The following is a 21,824-nucleotide window of genomic DNA, read 5'->3' on the forward strand; positions in this document are numbered from 1 at the left end:
AATATCTTTATTCTACCTCAAATGATAAATAAGTTGAATGTAAAATTAGTGGAATGCAAAACTCTGTTTGAAGATTATCTTCCTTAAAACTTTGAAGACTTGTTCCTTTGACTTCTGGTTTTGAGTGTTATTTTTGGGAAGTCCAGTGGCATTCGCATACCTGGATGTGACCTGTGGTCCCTCTGGAAGCTTGTGGGATTTGCTTTCCGCCCTGGGTCCTGACATTTCTTGTGCTGGTGTGCAGCGTATTTCATCATGACTCTCACCCTTCAGTGGATTTTTCCCATTGGGATATGTATGTCTTTCTTGTCTGGAAAGTTTTCTTGACCTATATGTTTGATAGTCTCTCTTCCAGCCACAGCTCCCCAACCCTACCCTACTCTACTTTTTCTTCTAGAACATTAGTTGGAATTTGCAGTTAAGTGATTGATTTCCTCTCTCCTCACGCCTAACTTTTCTCTGCTATTATCCTTCTGTTTGTCTTTCTGCTCTATTTTCCAGAAGATTTCCGCCACATTGTATTGAGCTCCTCTACCACATGTATCAATTCTTCTATTTTAGTCTTTATTTTCAAGAGTTCTTGTTTTCTCAAGGTTCCTTTTTTTGAAAAATAGCATCCTGTTCTTGTTCTGGTTTCATGAATCAATATATTTCTTGACTTATCTGTCAGATTGTTATTAAATTTTAAAAATATTGTTAAATCATTTTCTGTTTCCTCCATTGTCTCTATTTCCTCTGAGTTTTCTTCTCTCTCTTTGTTTCCCTCTCTCTTTTGTTTACGAGTTGGTTTTGATTTCTTTCATGTTAGAATGTTTTCTGAAATGTCTTGGTAACTTTTAGGTGTTATTCTCTATTTGAGAGAGAAGCTATTTAGAACGCTGCGGTTGGCCATAGGTGAGGTGTCACAGGAACCAAAGGTGGTATGAGAGGACCCTAGACATCTGTTTCAGTCTTTTCTCTCTCTGGTTAGTTTCCTCAGAGATGATTCCTTCAGTACCCAGGGGACCAAAAGCCTTGCTGCTAAAACTCTGTGCCAGAGCTGTAGACTGGGGCCTTTTAAAATTTGGAGTAAGGACCTCACTTCCACTTCTCTGTCTTCTCCACTCTTCTAGGTCCAGAATCCTTTTTGGTTCGATCTCTCTAGAGAGTAAATCTTTGCTGTTTATGACTAGAAGTCTCTAGTCTAAGCATCTTAAGACTTGATAGACATTACAAGTTGCACTTTCACCAATAACGTATGAGTATTCCTGTTTTACATTCTCTGTCTAAATACTTGATATTTTCCTTTAAAAAAAAGAAAAAGACTTTGCCAGTATAATAAATAGAAAATGATACTTTGCATATGTTTCTTCGATTACTGGAGAAGTTAGATGCTTTCCACATGTTTCATGGGATGTGTATATTTTATGAATATCCTGTTCATGTCTTTTTTTTGTTTTTATTCTCTTGAGCACTCACTGAAGTTTGAATCCTGTTGCTAGTGTCTGGAAGTAAAGGCCTCCTTAATTTTTGTTGGCTTTGTGTGCTTCTGTCTCCCTGACGTGGCACAGTAAACTCCTGTGAGGATAGAGGCACCTGAAATGCTTTATCTGGCGCATGCTGTGCATTTCTTATCCGATAGGTCAACACCAGTTCAACTAAAAACCTAAATGGCTGTCTAAGACCTGTTTGTGCATCTTACAAGTTCTATATGTAAATTAGACCATTGGTCAGTAAATGATGGCTCATGGGCCAAAATCTAGCCCACAGCCTAGATTTTACAGTTTTCCAGTTTAGGTTTTAGTTTCTGTAAATAAAGTTTTACTGGAACACCGCCATGCTTATTTGTTTACATGTTGCTAATGGCTGCTTTCATGCTACAATGGCAGGAGTCGTGTAGTTGTGGTAGAGACAATTAAAATCTAAAATGGGTACGATCTAGCCCTTGAAAAAAACGTTCACCAACCTTTGAACTAAATGTTTGTTGTTTGCTTAATGCCATATAAGTATTTGGAAAGGCTCTTGAAAAAAACTGATGGTTCTTTGTTCTTATGAATAAAAACTAACAATTGTGATTGCCATGCCTTCTGCAGACACTAAGATGATGACAGTGGTAGTCATCTTTCTTCAAATTACATATGTGAGTGTAATACCTGTGTCAGTCTACCCTTTTGTGAAACCCCCAGATAACTGGTTTCCAGGAATATTGCTTTGGTAGCCGCATTCTACCCTGAAGCCACCCCACTTCCTTTTCCGTTCTCCTCCATCACTGCCCACACCTTCTGGAAATATCAGATGTACAAAATGCGCTTAACCTGCTCAAACCTCTCTGTCACTATTTTCACAACATTGCAAAAACAAATTATGTTAAAAAAAATAATAACCAGCAGATGGATGCCAGTGGTTAGCGTGTGGAAGGCGAAAGACTCTCCATATGCTTAAACCACTAATCTTTTTTGAATGTCCTTCATCTCACTTGTCAGTGGTGCCCCAGTCTTCCTCCTGTGACTTCCTCACATCCACCATCTCCTTCAGGATCCAGCCTTTTACTTCTCAAGGGCTGTGCTTACACTGGGGGCTGAGCACACTGGCTTGGCTGTCCCCTGCTGCACGGCCTTTGCTGGATGGGACTGCTCTCCTGCTGTGTGGACCTGCCTCTCCTTCTCTGACTTTGGGAGAAGCATCACTGCCAGACTCCCTGCACTGGACACTGCCTCTGTCTCCCTGGGTGCTGAAATCCCTGCTGTGGCTCTTCCCAAGTGCCTGTCAACAACAGCGCCCCTTGGTAGTGGCCCATACACAAAGTTGTTAGCCTCTGCTTCCTGCCCACTCTCATGCGTGCTGCATGAGGCAGGGGCGTCCTGGCAGCAGCACATTGTGTGTTACGTGTATATAGATGTGACAGACTTGGGTACCATGTAGGACTGCGCAGAAAGGGCCTGAGGCTGCTATCCTTAGAAAGGCCTGCTTGCCAGGTTGGCCCATGGCTGGCATCTGAGAATGTGGATGTTGGGAGGGTTCCTACAATTCCCCAAGAAGAGTGGCTCACTCTGCCTAAACTGTGCAAATACTATGGTTTATGCCAAACATCTGCTTTCTTCCTGAGAGTTTGGAATCTTGGCTCAAGCTAGGCAGAGGGTGCCTACATGACTGGACCCCAGTAAAAACCCTGCGCATTGAGTATCTAATGGCGTCCCTGGTAGACAACACTTCACATGTGTTGTCATAACTCATTGCTGGAGGAATTAAGTGCATCTTGTGTCACTCCACTGGGAGGGGACTCTTAAGCTTGTGCCTGGTTTCCTTTGGACTCTGCCCCCTGCACTTTTTCCCTTTGCTGATTTTCCTTTGTATCCTTTTGCTTTAATAACTCTTAGCTGTGAGACCTCCTAGCAAGTCACCAAACTTGGGAGTGGTCTTGGATACCTCCCCTGACACAAGGGTTTATCCTCAGGGCTGGTTCTCAGAACATCCAGAACTCTCCAGGCTCTGCAAATTCAAGACAGACTGTCTGACGTCTGATGGTTCTACATGCACATTCTTGTGTTCATCCTCTCTTTCAATAAGCGTGCACCTGAAACCAGTGAAGTGACATCCAGAAGAGCTGCTCCCAGCAGAGTTGTCTTGGCCAGTTGATGCATTGTAGCGTGTCCTTAGCTTTGACTGTTTTACCGTTTCTGGCTGGAGCTGTCTCCATTTTATTTCTCTGATCATGTTGCCTCCAAGAGTCCCTCAGCATTTTCTGGGGTTTTTGTGGGAGATTAAAGTAGGTGACAGACAGTGACCAGTTCCACTTGCAATGCAAGCACTTGGGGGCTGGCGGCTGGCTCATCTTCCTCCTTTCTGTGCTGTCTCCCCACCGCAGGCGAGGCAATCCTTCCTGTCTCTAGTCATTTCATACAGTTTGGTTTGTACTGACGTCTGACCTTATGAATTGTCCTTCTAAAACCTCTCCTGATTGTCATTCAGTTCCCCATTGGACATGTGGCCTCCGTCGCTGGTTTTGCATTAAAAATACTGGCCCCCCTGAAAATGGATGCCAAGAGGCTGGTCAGGCATTAATTGATCACTGTGACAGAGGAGCTTGCTGATTCTGTGGCTTTCCCCCTATTTGGTGGCTGCTGTCAGTAGAGAAAAACATACTGGAGGGACGAAACTGCAAAGCCAAGCCAATTTCTTCAGCACTTTACAGTGGTGGGAAAAAAGCGTAGCAAAGAACTCTTCTCCCAGCGGAGCCAAGCAGAACAAGACCACCTGATGATTAGATTGGGTACATGGAGTCTCAGAATTAATTGTATCACTCAGTACGTGTTGAGCCTCTTCTAAAGTAAAATGAGATAGACAAGGACCTCACTACGGGGAGCGTGCATTCTGGTTAGAGAGACAGGCAGTAGACAGGTTTGCGTATAATAATAATGTCGAGTAGTGGTGAGTGTGATAAAAAACATAAAGCAGGACTAAGAGAGAGAGAAAATTATGTGGGACAGGTTGAGAGTGCATTTAGGGTGATTGAGGAAGGCCTCTGAGGACGTGCCATTAGAGCTGAAATCTGCATGAAGTGAGGGAGCCACTTTCTGGAAAGGCATTGAAGACAGAGGGAACAGCAAGGAGAGAGTCTGGGACCCAGGACATTCCTTAGTATGATCCTAGACCAAAGTGAGGCCAGTATGGCTGGAGTGTAGTAAGCCAAGGGTCAGAGGGATATGAGCTGAGGTTGAGAGCTCTGTAGGCCAAGGTAAGATCATTTGTTGGATACTGTGAGAATGTCTTTATGCTCATTGTGATAGCAGCTGCTATGATTACTTGTTTAGTCAATTTTTCCTTAAGGTTTCCCTCTCAAATTTATTCACCCTGTAGGCTGTGTCAGGCCAGGCTGGGTTGATGTATATGGTCATGCCATCTTTTTTTGTCTGGAGTTGAACATGTTTAATTTGTGGAAGGGTTGGGCCCACTTAGAATGAGTGAGTAGAATGAAAACTTCCCTTTACCTTGACAGGTAAACATTGCCACATTCAGAGAAGGTTTTCAGATGGCGTCCGCGTCTTCTGAGTGGGGCGCACCTCAGGAAGCAGTGTCAGAATGTCCCTCCTAGTTCTCTTTTGGAGAAAAGCCGTGAGGAGTGGCATTTGCTCAAGATCCTCCTGCTCTTGAGTAAAACACCTGAGACTCGAATCCATGCTCTTTCCAGTCCATCGTGTTATATCGGGCAACAGGAGAGCTTCTGTTTCGGGCTCTGTTAGGAATTCATAGTTTTAACGTAGGGGTAAAGCCAGGCTTTGGTTTCTTTATTTTTGAAATTATAGGATTTTGGTTCTCTCTGTGGTCTTCCAACTCCAAACTTCTGTGATTTTAATAGAATTTAGGTTTATGCTCTCCCACCCTCCCACCCCTGCCAGTCAAGGGTCCCAGATATCACTGAGTATTCTTTTTTCCCCATTAGGATCTGTCTTCCTCTTTGTTCTTTGCCATGGGCCATAGCTGATGGCTGAATTTCCATTTGAAGGTCTCTGTTCCATGGTCAACTCTTGTAACCAGTGGCAGTGCTGTCGACTCTCCGTGACATGCAGGGGGTCTTTATCAAAGCGGGTTACCTGACTTCATGCTCTTGCGGCTCTTTGAAAAGCTCCTGCATTTGAGCCAGATACCTAAGTTGATAAGAACAGCAGGTACCTACCTGGAAGGCTGTGTTTCAAGGTCCGATGAAGGAGGTCATGGGCCTTCACTCACCCCTTCCCAGAGAGGTGCCTGGCTCAGGGCAAATCCACTGTTGTCAGTGGTAAAAATAGCAAGCAGGCGTGCCTCCAGGGAAGCATGGGTCCTTAATGGACCTTCACACATGAGAGGTAGCCAATTCGCATTTAATTACAACTCGTTTTGGGTACCATTGTGCACCCTGGCCCCTCCTGCATGTTTTCATAATGTGTATATGATAATAAGCATTACTATTCAGTGTGTGGAAAATATGAAAATTGAAAATGGATGGTAGATTCATTAAATTGCAAATGAATACATTATCAGTGGGCACTTGGTTCCAAGCACTAGCCTGGTTACTGCTGCTGTGATTTTAGTATAATAAGTATGGGGGGCAAAGAATACAAGCCTGCAGGTACTGGTACGAGTAAGTGCTTTGCTCCTTTCTTTTTCTTCCCTCTTCTTCCACATATCTCCCCCTCTCTTCCTTCTTCCCTTCTCATTTTTATTCCTCCTCCTCTCTCTTCCTTTGAATTGAAGAAAAGCCAAGCCAGAAAACTATTTTGATAGTGGCCAAGCCCCTTAAAGCTCCAGCTGGCTGACAGGAGGAGGTGCAGCAGCTCCCGGGTCTGCGGTGTGGCTTTGCTAGAGAGTGGTGAGCTCCCTCCATCCTCCTGCATCCTTTCTCACACAGAGCGCCCTGGGGGATCTGCAACACAGTGGGGAGTGGGGAGGCCTGGACCACACCCTCCTGCTTTGTCCCCTCCCGGGTTCCTGTCTGCTGCTTCTCAGAGTGTTTCAGTGTCTAAATGGATGGAAGGTGGAGCTAGCAGGGCATGGCACTCGGCCTGCTTCACACAGTATTTCCCATTCAGTAAAGAGAGCCTGTCCACTTTTCTGGTGGCCTCAGTCCTTTTGCCTTGGAGTGAGGGGCAGATAGAGGAGAGAAATGCAGTTGTGTTCCACCTTCTTTCATGGTGACTAGCCTGCACTGTTTCAGGCATTAATTAAGGGCAACACCCGTTGTCTTGCCCCATGGACCTTATAAGTAGTGGGAAGATGTCCATGCTGGCAGTAAAGTAATTTTGTTCATTTTATAATGTTTTCGTTTTTATTTTCATCCATTTCCTAGTCTTAACATAGGATCTCAACATAAGGATTTTATTGGGATGCTGGGTAAATTTTGCCTCAGAAATCATTAGGATGAAGTATTCAGCATATGATATTCGTATTTCTGAGACAAACAGAAACATATAGTGTAACAAAGGATTTTTATCCCAGGTACGTCCACCTGCAGGTCACGTTTTCTCTAAGGGGATTGTAGTCCTGCATTGCTGAGGGCTGTGGTTTTATAAAAGGTAGGTCCAGATATATAGTTTTGGATACCTTGTATGTTGATTGACATTTGGTGGCTCTTAAAGGGTTTGAAAATGCCAGAACAGAACAGTTGGAGGGTTGGAGAGACCAGAAAAACCTAGAAATAATAGAGCCATGATAGAGCTGGGTTGTGCTAGAAGTATCTGCTGAGGTTGGCAGTGGAATTGCGAGTCTAGTGGGCCCAAGTCAACTGTATGGCTGTCTTCAGTCAGGCAGGGAAAATCATTTTGGGGTCCTCTTTCAATAATTTCCAAACATTAGAGGTATGAAATAGGATATAAATGGAAAGAATTCTTCATGGTGTTGAGAATATTTTCCCCCTGATTGGGCTTCTCTCTTATTCTCACTCTTCTCTGTCTTAATTTTAGTAGGTAGTTTTATCGTCATTTTACTAAGGGTATTCATTCCATTTTGACACATCACACAGATTCTCTCCAGGGATTACAAGGGCAGCAGTAGTGGCCTGATGGTGGCTTGTCAGTGATGTCACTGGCTTCAACCAAACAGGAAAGGCCTGTTCAGAGTTTGTGTTGGAAGCATCAAGAATACTGTTTGCATGGCTTTGATGCCCAACAGCAGTGGTTTCAGGAAGCTTGAGTTACACCAAGTCATGGTTTGTATTCAGCTCAGTGTCTTAACCTTAGCAACATGAACACTCCCCTGTCTTAATCTAAGTTCTGCTTAAGGATTGGGGGCTGAGTTAGATGGTTTCAAAACATTCCTTCCAAATCATAGAAATCTATGGGTTTATGATTTGTAGTGAGACCCAAAAATGACTGCCTTATTTGGGAGGTAGAAAGTAAGGTGTGAAATCCTTTGGAGGCAAAGCGTGATTCCTCTAGTAATAATTGGCAGCCTCCAGCACACATTTGCTCCTATTTGAATTTTGACTCTTTGGGAAAAGGAATAGTATGATCTTGGCCATTTAGGCAAAGAGGTGGAGGTGGAGGGAGAAGAGAGTGGGGAACAGACTAATTTAAATTTCGGGTAGCATGGTAGGCAGAGCCAGTTGTGTTTGAGTTGCTGTGTTTTCTACACGATTATGTTTCAGGAATCGGGGATGGACACCTGGTACTCAAAGAATAACACACAATTTAATTCACTATAATTATATATAACTAGCTGAACCTGGGAGTCAACTTCTGGAATTTGTGGGCATTAAATAAACACCAAATATTAAATTACTTGGTTTGGTGTTGGGGGAGTGGCTGGCTCATTCAGTTTTTCTGAATTTCCTGTTCTTAATATCCTTGGCTTCAAGATTTCATTGGTAAAAAGTTAAATATTCCTTTTTTTCTTTGCACCATGTCACTAGAACTTAAGGTTTTTTGCTTCCTTTTTCATTTTGCCCCGCTCGTGTTTCTCCTTTTCACCCTTTGGAATTGATGTTAATTCTTAAAAGAAAAACCACTTTTCTTATTTCTTATAGATATATGAGAGAGAGTAAAAAATAGAAAATCTTTTTATAAAGCTGACCTTAATCTGCAGATGTTGTAATCTATCTATTTCATGTAACCTCTCTTTCTTCTGTTAGTTATTTTACTTTGCTAAAATATTTTTTATTTGATTAGGAAAAGAAAACAAAAATCTATGTTCAAATGGTAACAGCTATAGAATCCATGAAAGGGAAGATAAATGAAAATTATAATTTCCAAAACTGGTTAATATGAAGAAATTATACTTTTTCATTGCTTAGTATTTGTAGTTCTGCAAACACAGTGTGGGTTGAGGGCAGAACATGCAGTATGGTGGAGGGAGTAGCGTGGCAAATCCTCTCCATAAAAAGCAATGAGAAAACTGGATAAACATGTCAAATATAACCATTTCAGGGCTTTGGAAATTGACAAAAGGCATACAGCAGTTGAGAAGTGATTACTCATGAAAAACTCATCCTTTGTGTAAGAACAATGGGAGTAGATAGCCTTTTACTTGGAGGTGCTGCCATTCTCTACCCCAGCACATCAGGGCAGGGCAATCTGAGAAAACCAGCAACTTCACTGATAGAGAGAGGGTTGACTTGATTTGGAACAGAACGCAGAAAAATTCCATGTCCAGTCAGTAACGGTAGTGATCTTGGCAAGTGAATGAGAATGCCACTGGCTCAGCTAGATTGAGGTTGTCTTCTGGTTTGTGGCAAGCAGTGAACCAGAAGACTAGCCAGATATTTACTATGGAGATCTGGGAAGTAAGACAGTTATAAGGAGCTTTTATAAGATCTTCACAAATCTGCTCAGGAGAAACCAGAGAGGGCCTAAGCTGTCTTCTCATCCTTAGCTGACCATGAACCTGTGTGCACATATAGAGGAAACACAAAAGGGCACACCAGAAAATAAAAGGCTGGATAGATTTAAATGCTGCTTAATATTGAATGTGCTACCAAAAGACCAATCTCTAACCAATTATTGCCTGACTACTAAGCTGTGTGGACACAGGGGTGATCCCTAAAAACAAGAATAAAAAAAACCTAAGGAGAGACATCAACAGCCAAATACCTTGGAGGAAACTGATTCTACAGATTTAGCCTGGGCAAATTGCTACACAAACCAAATAATAGTAACAATAATTCTCTGTCCCTCCCAACCCCCCCCCCCCCCCCCCCCAAGATTCAGGAAGAATCAGAATCCAGAGCAGCTGTAATACATAGCCAAAATATCTAATTTCAGCAAAAAATTGAGACTTGCAAAGAAACAGGAAGTGATCCATACTTAGGGGGGAAACTGCCTGTGAGTGGCCCCAGATCTTGAAATTAGCAAAGACTTCAGCTATTAGAAAAACTAAAGGAAATCATGTTTTAACAACTAAAGGAAAGTATAATGACAATGACCCATCAACTAGAGAAACGCCACAAGGGGAGAAACTATAAAAAAGAACCAAATGGAAATTCTGGAGTTCAAAAGTAAAATAACTGAAAAATGAAAAAGTCACCAAAGGGACTCATGACAATATTTGAGATGTCAAAAGAAGTAATTAGTGGACCTGAAAATAGATAGAAATTATTCAATCTGAAGAACAGAATATAAAAAGAATGATGTAAAATAAAGTGTCAGAGACCTGTGTGAATTCAAACATACACATGTAATAGGGGCCCCAGAAGAACAAGAGAGAGAAAAAGGGAGCAGAGAAAACATTTGAAGAAATAATGGCTGAACACTTCCTAACTTTGATAAAGATCATTAATCTACTGACCAAGATACTCAATGAGCCCAAAGCAGTATAAACACAAAGAAATTTACACACAGACACATCATAGTCCAAGTGTTGAAAGACAAAGAGAAAATTTTCAAAGCAATAAGAGAAGAACAATTCATCACATCAGAAACCCTGGTGGCTAGAAGACAGTGTTATGCAAAGTGCTGAGAGAGAAAAACTAGCAGTTAATTCTCTTTCCAGCAAAACTATCCTTTGACTGTGAAGGCAAAATGAAGACCTCCCCAGGCAAATGAAGACTTGGAGAATTTGTTGCTAAGTAGACCTGCCTTACTAGAAAAACTAAAGGATGTCCCTTATGCTAAAAGGAAATGACACAGATGGTAACTTGAATCCGTACAAAGAAATGAAGAACACCAGAGAACTAAACATGAAAGATTTGTAGATAGATATAGGTACGTTTTTTCTTTTCTGAACTTCTTTAAGATTCTATAAAAAATAATTATATTATTGTTGGGTTTATAACATATATTAATGTGACTTATAAGTTTAAACCCTTTTATTAAAAAAGAAGAAAGCTTCCAATCAATAACTTAGACCTCTAAAATAAGAAACAAGAAAAAGAAGAGCAAAGTAAACCCAAAGCAAGCAGGAGCCAGGAAATAATAAGATTAGGGTGGAAGTCAGTGAAATAGAAATCAAAACAATAGAGGAAATCAGTGAAACCAAAGTTGATTCTTTGAAGAGATCAGTAAAATTGACAAATCCTTAGTTAGACTGATGAAAAAGAAAAGAGATATAAATTACCAAATCATGAATGGAAAAGGAAACATCACTAATGACCTTACAGAAATTAAAAAGATTATAAGGGAATACTATGAATAAGTTTATGCCGTCATATCAGACAATTTTGATGAAATAGGTGAATTCTTAGAATGACACAAATAATTGATACTGACACAAAATCATTTGGCTAGCTCAATAACAAATAAATTAGTAATTAAAATTCTACCCACAAAGAAAAGTCCAGGCTCTTATGACTTCACTGGTGAGTTCTACCAAATATTTAAAGAGGATTTAAATAATATCCATCCTTCATAAACTGTTCCATAAAATATAGTAGGAGGGGCAATCCTTTCAGCACCTTCTTTGAGTCCAGTGTTACCTGAATACCAAAGCTTAGATGAAGACATCACAGATAAATCAACTGTAGACCACGGACTCCTGTGAACACAAACACAACAATTCTTACAATATTAAGAACCTGAATCCAGCTACATATAAAAAGGATTATATATCATGACTAATTGAAATTTATCCCAGGAATGCAAGGTTGGTTTGACATTCAGAAATTATTAATATAGTGTGCCATATTAATAGGACAAAGATCAGAAATCACATATCATCTTAATAGATGCAGAAAAGCATTTGAGAAAATCCGACATTGACTCATGAAAAAAATTCTCAACAAACTAGGAAAAATCTGATAGGTAATATCACACTTAGAGAAGAACCTAATGCTTTTGCATTCAGTTCTCTGATTTTCCACTCTTGCCACTTCTATTTAGCAGTATATTGTTAACTGTTGAAGCTAAGTGATGGATAGTAGGGGTTCATTATATCATTCTTTCTACTGTTGAGTATGTTTCAAATTTTTTCTAAAAAAAAGAATTTTATTAAAAATAACCTAGGTTATTAAAAAAACTACCAAGTCCTTAAGTCTGTTGTGTTTTCTGTTTAGCCAAATTAAGATTATGTAAGCAATTGTTTTCTTTTAGAGTATGAATGTGTATGTCTTTATGTGTTAATGTTGAATCGTTCGTATAAATAATGTAATTGAAAATTGAGAGTTAGAACATTATTTCCATTCATAGTAAGTCATGTCAGTTATTTTTTTTTCCAGCCCTGAGAATGATCAGAGAATTGGAGGAGCTATTTATACAGAGAACTGGAACTGGGCATCATGCAAATCAAATTCTGTTGTAACAAATCTTTGTTTATCAAATTTAATATCAACCAAATACAGTTCTGAGTTTCTAGATGTTGGAAGCTGTTTTCAATATGATATAAATTCAGGACCACAGATGAGTTTAGGTGGTCCCTTGAGGTCTCTTGATTGTTATCAGAAGTATACCAAAGAACTGAATCTGGGCTAGGAATCCGGGAAGGGTAGGTAGTTTTTCCTCCTGGTGATGGTGGTTGAGTGTGTGTGTGTGGGTATGGGCTTTTTGTGTTTGGTTGGTAGGGGCCATGTGTTGGAACTGGGGGCTGGTTGGTTGTAATGTGTAAAAGCTGAGATGATTCCAATGCAACAAGTATAAATGTTAAGAGTCTAGCTTCTCTCTGAATGAGGAAGGCAAAAGAATGGAAGAAGAAGAAAGTGACATTTAAAAAATGATTCTTTTCCTTTCCTCTGAAAAAGAGATGTCGTCATTTGAGAACAATATTTTTACCTAGGTCTTTCTGACAGCGCTTTTCCATCTTGCCCAGAAACACATGAGCTTGTCATTTCTTCTCTCCTGGGTCGTATCTGACCTTTCCAAGTACCAGCACCACCATCACCATCTTTAAATCGTAAAAACTGTATCGATTGTATTAGCTATTCTTGTTCTGGGGAATACAAAAGATGGCTGATACATGGTCACTGACCTTGTGGAAGTTAGTCTTGTTGACTTTGCAATATTTTTAGGTTATGCTCTTGGTTGCACACATAAACACACCCCAGTTAGAGGACAAAGTGAATGCAAGACCGAGTTCTAGATTGTGTGGTACAGATTAAAGTTTTTATAGAAGTTCACAGGCAGCCTGAAAGTGTCTGTTTGAGCTGAAGTATACTCTTGCAAAGTTTCACAGATAAGGCAGGGTTTGAGCAGGCTGTGTAGGATTTTGAAAGTACTTGCATGACCTTCATTAAGTTGAATAAATGGAAACAAGATTTATACTTAAGGTTTTGTAGCTCTTTGATTTTGTTTTGTTTTTTTAAATGGAGTGTATCTGCATCGGGATCTTCTTCATTTCACCAAGGTGAACTTCAAGTGTTGGTAAGGTTATTTGCCCCTGCTCTTCGGATTCCCTAGTGGTAGGGCCAAGTCCAACAGGAGGAATACCTAAAAGAACTCAGGAATTCTCTCCCTTTTTAGTCTAGTGTTTAGGTAATATTTAGAGAAATATCTAATATTTATCCCCTCTCTCATCTTTTATTCCTCAAGAACTTCATATTGGGTATGTAGAGGCTCCATCTAAAAAAAGAAAGTTTCTGGGGCTGGCCCCATGACCGAGTGGTTAAGTTCGCGCGCTCCGCTGCAGGAGGCCCAGTGTTTCGTTGGTTCGAATCCTGGGCGCAGACATGGCACTGCTCATCAAACCATGCTGAGGTGGCGTCCCACATGCCACAACTAGAAGGACCCACAACGAAGAATATACAACTATGTGCCAGGGGGCTTTGGGGAGAAAAAGGAAAAAAATAAAATAAAATCTTTAAAAAGAAGAAAAAGAAAATTTCCACTTCAGATTGTCTGCCTTTAATTCCATACTCAGTGTCCAAACGCTGCCTTGGGCAGCATTCCCTTCCTGTAGCAAATACCCCTGGAACACATAAACATTCCTTCGTCCCAACAGGCACCTGCCTGGCTTTCCCTCGTACTGAACTTATATGGAATTCTGGGACTACCTCTAAGCTCATAGCATACAATTTTGTCCCTTTAGTTATGGAAATCATTAGTGATTCCTCTTTGATGTGCAGTTCTGTAGTAGAGGTTACTATTAAATTAGTTTCTGTGTTTTACTGAACAGAGTGGAAGTAAATGAGATTAATTCCTTGCAGTATTGGTTGTTCATTGTAGCTTTTGCAAGAATCAACCATTCTCTACCCTTTGGTTGGTTACCTCTGCATGATGCTGAAAAAAAAAAAATCCTAACTATTCCTTTTATGTCCCTCACTTAGACATCTTCCCTTTTCCCGGACATATTTAGGAGGTTGGTTTGAGACACAAAAAGCCACGTGCAACAAATAGGCTCAGAAACCAGCGTTGTGTATTGTAAATTGAAGTTGAATGGTTTTTGTCAAAGGCTGCAAACAGGAGTGAACTCACAGCCTTTCTTCTGTTCAGTTTCCTGTGGCTGATCATTTCCCGGGACTGCTGACTCTTTCTGCACAGATGCAGTTACATTTTAGAGTGAAGGCTGTTATTTAAACCTCTCTTCAGCTTCGGTCCGAGCACTATAAATACACAATTAACTAGTCTGCTCCAAATAAGGGACACCTAGCTGCAGAAAGTGACCGAGAAAAACATTTTACCAACAGATTATGCTTAACTCCGAGATTGTACTTTCTGGAATAAAGATTAAACGTCCGTTCTCTCTGTGCTTTGGTAACCAACTTAAACAGAGGGATGCCCTAGCATGGTCAGCCCACAGCAAAACGTGTAATATTGGAGGCCAGTGACGGTACTGTTACTTGAGGTGCTTTAAAATACGGATGAGCTCATTGGAGATTGTCTTTCCTCGGAAGGTGGTTGGCAGAGGGTTAATAAATGGAGATGAGCAGAGGAAAATAATAATGTTCTTCGTCTGTGTTCATAAGTCATATAGAAAGCATACATTTTTAAAGCAACTTAGCTTAATTTTTATGTGAGAGCAAAATTACACATAATGTGAGGCACAGATCTTAAGTGTACCATTTGATGAGTTTTGATAAATGTGTACATCCATAAAACCAGCACTGCAGGCAAGATACAGAACATCTTCATCACCCAGAATCTTCCCTCCCGCCTCCTCCTGTTCAATCTCCATCCCCCATGGGCAGTCACTGTTCTGATTTCTATCACCATAGATTAATTTTGCCTGTTCTTGAGCTTCGTAAAAATGAAATGATACAGTATAAACATTTTTTGTGTTTTCTGGCGTCTTTCTCCCAGCATAATATTTTTGAGATTCATCCAGGGTGTTGCTTATATCAGTAGTTGGTTCTTTTTCTTTTTTTAAATCACAGAATACTATTCTGTTTTATGAATATAGCATAATTGATTTATCTCTTTTCCTGATAGAATGGACATGTGAGTCATTTCCAGTTTTGGACTATTATGAATAATCCTGCCAGAAACACATAAGCCTGTAATTTCTTCTAAATGGTAGACTATCTTGCCATAAATTGTTCATAGTATTCTCATATTCTTTTAATATCTATAGAATGTGTAATGACATTCTATTTCAATTCCTAATATTACTCATTTATTTTTTCTTTTTCTTGATCACTCTTGCTAGGGGCTTATAAATTTTATTCATCTTTTCAAAGAACCAACTTTGGCTTTGTTAAATTGTTCCTCAGTCAGGAGTAAATCAGAGAAGCAGAAACACTAGAAGGGGATGTGGGTGTGTGTATGTGTGCATGTGTATATATTAAGGGATTTGTTAAAGGGCTTTCAGCTTACACAGTTGTGGAAGCTGGTTAAACAGTATCTATAAGGCTATTGTCTTTGTGTCTGATACTGGAGCTAGAAATCCATAGGTCAGGCAGCCAGGAAGGGAAGATAAATATTAAGCGGAAGAGAGTAAGAACATGCAGGAACTCACAAGTGTGAGCTGGAGTCCATGATGACAAGGTGACACCCATGTCTTTTTTTTTTGCTTCTGGCTTTGGGATGTAGCTGTCCTATAGAAGGTGGTGCCCTCTGTCTTGAAATAAAAGAGACTTGAGAGGAAGCAAATCATACTACTCCACCTATGAGATACAAAAAAAATTCTGTAAGTAGTAAGACCAACCACAGGACTGTAGAGAACAAGGGTTGACAAGCTTTTTCTAGAAAGCACCAGATAGTAAATATTTTAGCTTTGAAGACCATCCTGTCCCCATTGCAGCTATTTAACTCTGCCATTGTAGTGCAAAAGCGGCCGTAGACAATATGTAAATGAATGCATGAGTGTATTTCAGTAAAGCTTTGTAAAACTAAGCGGTGGACTACATTTGACCTATAAGCTGTGGTTTGCCATCTCCTGTCCTAGAGATTTCAGTGTATCTTCTCAATTTACCACAGTCCCCTTAGAGTTAATGTCATAAACAATGTTTAATTCCATTAATCCCCCATCTTTTGTACTATTGTTAGATATCTTACATCTACAAATGTTTTAAAGCCCACTATACCCTAATATGATTCTTGCATCGGATAGTCAATTGATAAGGAAATTAAAGGAAAGAAAAAAATAATCTTTTGTATTTACCCACATTAAAGTTTCTGAGGCTTTCATTCCTTTCTGTAGTTCCAAGTTTCTGTCTGTCGTCATTTCCCTCTCAACACAAAGAATTTCTTTTGTTTATTTTTTGCCATGCAGGTCTGCTGGTGGTGAATTCTTTCGTCATTCATTTATCTGAAAATGGCTTTTTTTGGCCAGCATTTTTCAAGGACAAAGGTATAGAATTGGTTGAGAATTCTGGGTTGACTCTAGTTTTCTTTCAGAACTTTAGAAATGTTATTTCTTTGTTATCTAGCCTCCATCTCTTTTTCTGATGAGAAGCTGGATGATATTTCTATCTTTGTACCATTTTATGTAGTATGTCTCATGTTTCTCTGGCTGCTTTCGACGTTTTCTCTTTATCTTTGGCTTTTAGCAGTTTGATTACCGTAAATGTAATTGTCTCTGTTTATTTTGCTTGTGGTTCACTGAGATATTGGATCTGAAGTTAATGGTTTTCACCAAATTTGGAAAGTTTTTGACCATTATTTCTTCAAGTATTTTTCTTCCCCATTTGCTCTCTTTTCTACTTCTGGGTATCCATTTACACAGAGTTTAGCCTACATGATATTGTCCCACAGGTCACTGAGGCTCTGCTCTTTTTTCTCCCCAATCTTTATTGTCTTTGTTTTTTAGATTGAATAATTTCCATTTTACCAAGTTCACTGATCCTTTCTTTTGCTACCTCCAAACTGTTCTTCATTCCATTCTGTTTTTTGTTTTTTTTTTTCATTTTAGGTGATATACTTTTCAGTTCTGGAATTTCCCAAGTGTTCATTTCTTCTTCTTTGTCTTTAGTCATATTTATAATGTAGAGGAGGAAGACATTTCCTCTACCCTCTCTGGGTTCTTCTGTCCGGAGAACGAATTAAATTCACATGAGACAGAATAGCAGGAGAAAATTAAACAAAGCTTTATAACATGTATACATGGGAGAGGCTCACGCAAGCTGAGCAACTCACCAAAATGGCTGAAGCCCCCACCTTAAATATCATATCCAGCTAAAGACAAAGGAGGATGTTGGGAGTGGGGGGAGTCAGTTACAGGAGGTTACCAGATAAGCACAATAAACAGGAATAAGATTATTATGCAGATTTAAGTCCTTGCATTCTGTATTGATAGGAGTTTTTAGAGATAAGGTCATCCCCCCTTCTTGCTGGTAGAGAGGGAGATGTCTTTACAGATGGAGATTTCCTTTACAGTATAAATGTCTCCTAACAAAGGGCAAGCAAGTTCCACTCCTCAGAGCCCCCTTCCTGTCTGCAGTTTATTAAAAGTAACTAGCCCCAAATAATCCCCATGCCAAAGAGACATATCTTGGGGTGGCCAATGCCAGTCCCCCACAATAATAGCTGCTTTAAATTCTTTGTCAGTTCTGACATTTACATCTTCTTGGGATATGTGTTTTTGTTAACTGCTTTCTTGACTTTTCACATTTTCCTTTTTCTCCATCTCTAGTAATTTTTTATTGTATACTGGGCATTATGACAATATGTTGTACTGTCTGTGTTCCGTTATCCTTCTCTGAAGAGTATTGAGTTTTGTTTTAGCAGGCAGTTAAATTACTGATTTACCACCTTGAACTTTCCAAGACTTGATTTTATGGTTTGTTGGGTTTGTCTGTTTCAGTTTTTGCCTTTGTCTTAGGAAGTCTTAAGTCCTGGGGCTGATGCAATGCCTTTGTGGGATTTTAATGGAAAGCCTGAAATGTTAACCAAACCCTCTGGCTTGTTGGGATTCAAACTCTGAGTCACTTGTTGTGAACAAATGCTGAACCTCGGAACATCTTTAGAGTTTTCCTTGGAGTCTCCCGTACAATTCTTAGTTATGTGATCACTCAAGGATTTTAAAGTAGTTTATATGCAGATTTGGAGGCTCCCCTTCTTTGGTTCCCTGTTTTGGGGCATATCCTGTCTCATTTACTAGCCACCCTGATTGCTCAAACTTAATCCTTTGACTGTAGCCTTTTGCTAGCCTTCTAGTTACCTCCCATCACCCAGATAGAGTGGTCCCCTCAGGGGCAAAGCCATATAAATGTGCAGTTCCCTTCTTTTAAGGATCAAATCTCCTCTAGTGTCTGTTCCTTTTCCTTCCTTTTCGTTGCCTTGTTATATGTATTATCTGTGGGAAGGTTATTCCAATATAAGCTTCTCTGCCATTGCCAGTGTATAATTCCTCAGCTCTGTCTTATAAAGAATCCAGAATTAAATTAATCACATAGTTCTTGCACAAGTGATGCAGTTTAGCAGTCCCCCCTGGCCAACAAACAATCTAGATTATTTCTTAACACAGCTCTGACTTTCTCCTGCCTTTCTGTATGTATGCCAGGTCTTTGTTGCTTTCCATACAATAACCACCATTGCTAGGTTGGCAAGGAGAGTGTTTTGAATGCTGGCTCTCCCTTTGCTCAGGACAGCATGGCTGGAGAGTGAGTGAGTGAGTGTGATTTGTTCTGGATACTGCATGGTGGAACGAGTCTTCTGGTGGAGACCTTCAGGTAGTAATCCCACCACTAGAGGATCAGAGCCCTCCAAGAACTGACCCAAAAACCAAATTCCAATCTGGGAATAGATTTCCTGAAACACAAATTCCCAGGGATTTGAAAACCTTTGTGTTTCGTACTAGAGAGAATTTGTATTTGCATATTTACTAGCCTTTTCTACTGAGTAGATGAATAGCATTCCAGGGTAGCATGTAACACTTAAGAACATGCACTTTAGTCTCTCAGCTTCACAAGCTGAGTCTCATTGTCCAAATGTACATCGTCTTAACACTGGGCATGTTTCCTTTCCACAGGAAGAAAAACCTGCTGGGGGCAAGGAGAGATGAAAGGAACTAAGTTATAAGACAGCCTGGTTTTGGAGAGACATCCCTAGCCAAGGACGTATCTAGCAGGCATAGCCTGTATGTTTTGTGTCACTGGACTTGTAGATTTCATGAAACTCTGAGTGAATCAAATGAGACCTAAAAATGAAGTGGCTCTCAGCCTTTCTTCAGACCTGTACCCAAGGACTTGATGTACTTGTGGGTGTTCTCAATATTCTAGGCCTTCAGCTTCGTTTTTGTTCTCTCTGCTTTTTCTGGTACCAAAAACTTATTATCAAGGTGTCATCTTAATTCTAAATTAACGTATAATTTATTTTTCTGTGCTAAAAAGGAGGAGCGAGACTATAACCAAGCAACCAAAGCAAAGTGAAAAACTCAATTCATGTGAGAGAATGAAAATAAAAATTTATCTTGATCTCCTATTAAAAGAATAGTCAAAGTACTTCCTCGTTGCCCATAGATGTCTGAGTGGCCAATTAGAAGCCCTGTCTTTTAGCAACAGCTGCACAAAGGCTTGTGACAAGTGATTCAGAAAAGGGGCTTGTGTGGTGGGAAGAGAACACACCTATTTTTGGCAGTTTGTGCAGTCAAAATAGCCAGGTAGGTAGCAAGGCTTCTGTAGCTGTTAATTCCGTATTTCTTTCTTTTCTTCAGTTTCAAGAAAGAAATATCAAACACTCATACACATAAACTGTGTATGTATTTCTTTATTTTACTTAACAAAATCCAAACCCCAAATGCCTTTGACAGTTTAATAAGTCAGAAATGTGTGAGCTGTGCTTAAATCAACTGGGTTTTAGAAGGAAAACGAAACCATTGGTGGTTCGAGAGGATGAAGAAAGAGGTGTGTGCTCCGTGTTCCCGGGGCATGTTGCCTCCATAGTGAGAGAGCTGCATAATGCGTCTTTCCCTCTCCCGGTAAACTACATGTGAGGAGAGGGCACGTTATGAAAGGCTGTGCCCTTCCTTGCTTATTGGAGATGGACTCTAGGTGAAAAAAATCGCTTTAGGCCCCCAACTTGAGAATATGGTGTAGTTTTGCGAGTATAATCTTGTATTTTTAATGTGTGCCACCTACTTCCTAGTATATTTTCTTAAATCTAAATTGACAGCTGAGGATGCATCAGAAACTGTCAGTACTATATTTTATTTTTAAAAATATTATATATAGAAACTTTTTTTCTGGAATAGTACACTAGTGTAATATAACTTTTTCTTTTGTTTTTGATGTGTAAAACTAGCATTCTCCCAATTCAGTGATTGGTGTGCCCATTTATTGTAACTGGATACCTACATAATACCCATGTGAGATATTTTATGTCCCTTACCTTGTTACTTAAAATGCTGAGGAACGTTTTGTTGCAGAAGAAATGACAGCAGAAATTAACTATAAACTTACAGAATATGGCATTTACATAGAGATGAATACATGTAGATTTAAACATAAAAAGGACTCTGATTATCCAAATCATATTGCAAACTCAGTTTTATCATCCAATCCCAGAGCTATTAGAATATACAGTATATGTTTTTGTGCTATTCATTTAAAAAGACTTGAACTTTTTTTTTCCTTCCATAAATCCAAAGCATTTTAATCACTGACTCTATCCCACACTCCACCAAGCATTGTGACATAAAATGAATCAGAGATGGGTAACAAACACAAAGAATATATGGACAGTAGGACAGGTATATTGAACAAATAGACGAACTGAGTGAATGAGAGCTAGTGTGTGATATTCCAGTGTGGCGTAGGCAATCGCTCGTTCCCCTGATTTGATCTCCCTCAGTATTCCATATTTGACTTAGCAATAAATGAGTGCCAGACACAGAACCTGACAGAGAAAGGGTAACTCAGATGTTAGAAGGTTTCACTCACTCTGGTTATTACATGAGGAAACATGGTACCTTGCCCAGGTCATCCAGCTGGTAAGCTGCAGGGGGATGATCCCAGCTGAGGTCTCTGACACACCCCAGCCTTTCCAACCCCTGTTCTTTCCAGTACCTGGTTTTTACTCACTTTTTCTACTGTTTCTACTGCTGAGGTTAGATGTGGTCAAGTACTCGAAAATACCAGGGCATGGGGGTGCTACTCTCTCGGAACATTTTATGGTGTCAATTCCAGGAGCAGGTTGCTTCATAATGAGAAGGCATCTAGCATGGTGGCCAGAGAGGGGAGATGGCGTCTTGTGATAAGATTGGTGTACTATTTGAAGGTCAGAGAAAACAGATTTTTTCCTTTATTTTATTGAGATGTAATTGACATACAGCGCCATATAAATTTAAGGTGTACGGATACTGACTTGATTTACATATATTTGGAATGATTACCACAATAAGTTTAGTTAACATCTATCATCTCGTGTAAATACAAGAAAAAAAAAAGAGGAAAGAAAAATAATATTTTTTTCTTTATCATGAGAACTTTTAGGATCTACTCTCTTGGCAACCTTCAGATAGCCCATGTAGCAGCGTTAACTATAGTCAGAAGACAGATTTTTATAGCTTTATAACTTTAGAGGCTAATGCAATGTCATTTTGGAAGTACATTTGAAAATTTGAAAAGGATTTACCAA

General features: G+C 39.8%; 1 protein-coding gene and 1 long non-coding RNA gene across 8 annotated transcripts in view; one reads left to right on the forward strand and one right to left on the reverse strand.

The window, feature by feature from the left end:
• MGAT5 (alpha-1,6-mannosylglycoprotein 6-beta-N-acetylglucosaminyltransferase) overlaps positions 1-21,824 on the forward strand; it is a 330,917-nt gene that overhangs the window by 152,210 nt on the left and 156,883 nt on the right. The window lies entirely within an intron of this gene.
• The window catches only part of LOC111768886 (uncharacterized), a 48,240-nt gene that overhangs the window by 405 nt on the left and 26,011 nt on the right, over positions 1-21,824 (reverse strand). Inside the window, exons 2-3 of one of the 3 annotated variants that reach the window (XR_002801510.2) lie at positions 15,766-15,913; positions 11,339-11,418 (exon numbers count right to left, since the gene is read on the reverse strand). This is a non-coding gene — a long non-coding RNA (uncharacterized lncRNA). Of the gene's footprint in view, positions 1-11,162; positions 11,419-15,765; positions 15,914-21,824 lie in introns of those variants that run through there. The other 2 variants (XR_002801511.2, XR_002801512.2) reach the window with 2 other exon arrangements.

Source organism: Equus caballus, chromosome 18 (genome assembly GCF_041296265.1).
Source record: "Equus caballus isolate H_3958 breed thoroughbred chromosome 18, TB-T2T, whole genome shotgun sequence".
NCBI lineage: Eukaryota > Metazoa > Chordata > Mammalia > Perissodactyla > Equidae > Equus > Equus caballus.